Raw genomic sequence first — 1,441 nt, forward strand, 5'->3', positions numbered from 1 at the left:
GACGAGGTCAGGGGGCAAAGGAGGAGTCGGGGCAAAATGGCAGGGGGGGGCACAGGGGGGTCATTGGGAACATGGTGGGGCATTGGGGACAAAGGGTTGCATGGGGGGACATGGGGACACTGGGGGTCATTGAGAGGCACTAAGGGTATGGGGGGGGTCACATCGGGGGGCAGAGGTTGAGGGGGGCATGGGGGGAATGGGGGAACCTGGGGGAGGGCCTCTAAGTGGGCGGGGCCTGTGCCAGGAAGGGGCGGGGCTGAAGCGAGAAGACAGGGTTTGACTGAAGGGCTCGGGAGGGGGCGGGGCCAGTGCCAGCAGTGGGTGCGGTTGGATGAGGTGCTGTGAGGGGGCGGGGCCAGCACTGCCCCCCCCTCTCGCTGCATGGCCCCGCCCCTTTGCCACAGCTTTCGAGGCGGGGGGGGCAGTTATCCATGCGGGAGGGAAGTTATTGATCAGAGAAAGCAGTTATCGGTCCAAGGGGGAATTTATCGATCCCAGAGGGCAGTTATTGATCCCAGAGGGCAGTTAATGACCCAAGAGGGACAGTTATTGATCCAAGGGGGCATTTATTGATCCCAGAGGGCAATTATTGGTCCAGGGGGGACAGTTATTGATCCAAAATGGGTAGTTATTGATCCCAGGGGGCAGTTATTGATCCAAGCGTGGCAGTTATTGATCCGAGGGGGGCAGTTATTGATCCGAGGGGCCATGGAGTGCCAGCAGCTTGCATGGAAACAGAGTACAGCAAGGGCAATGGCTGCAGAAGGGGTGAGCAGGTGGACTCTCCTCCTCAGCCTCGTAGCAGAGCTGGAGGAGGAAGCAGAGAGGCTGAGGAGCATCAGGGGCAGTGAGCTAGAGAGAGACTGGGGGAACCACCCCCTGAGCCCCGAGACACAGGAGCAGAATCAGCCCCAGGAAAAAGCCCAGGATCCAAGGGGAGGGTTTTGGGGGTGAGGGAATGTCAACTGTCCCCCTTTGACATCCTCGTTCTTCCCCCGACCCCTATTTGCCCCCTGATCATAGAATCATAGAATCACCAGGTTGGAAGGGACCCACTGGGTCCTCGAGTCCAACCATTCCTAACACCCCCTAAAACATACTCCTCAGCACCTCATCCACCTGTCCCTTATACACCTCCAGGGAAGGTGACCCAACCACCTCCCTGGGCAGCTTATTCCAGTGCCCAATGACCATTTCCATGACATTTTTTTTCCTGATATTTAGCCTGAACCTCCCCTGGCGGAGCTGGAGGCCATTCCCCCTTGTCCTGTCCCCTGTCACTTGGGAGAAGAGCCCAGCTCCCTCCTCTCCACAACCTCCTTTCAGGTAGTTGTAGAGAGTAATAAGGTCTCCCCTCAGCCTCCTCTTCTCCAGGCTAAACAACCCCAGCTCTCTCAGCTGCTCCTCACAAGACTTGTTCTCCAGCCCCTCACCAGCTTCG

The sequence above is a fragment of the Cuculus canorus genome, unplaced genomic scaffold (genome assembly GCF_017976375.1).
Source record: "Cuculus canorus isolate bCucCan1 unplaced genomic scaffold, bCucCan1.pri scaffold_69_arrow_ctg1, whole genome shotgun sequence".
In the NCBI taxonomy this organism is placed as follows: Eukaryota; Metazoa; Chordata; class Aves; order Cuculiformes; family Cuculidae; genus Cuculus; species Cuculus canorus.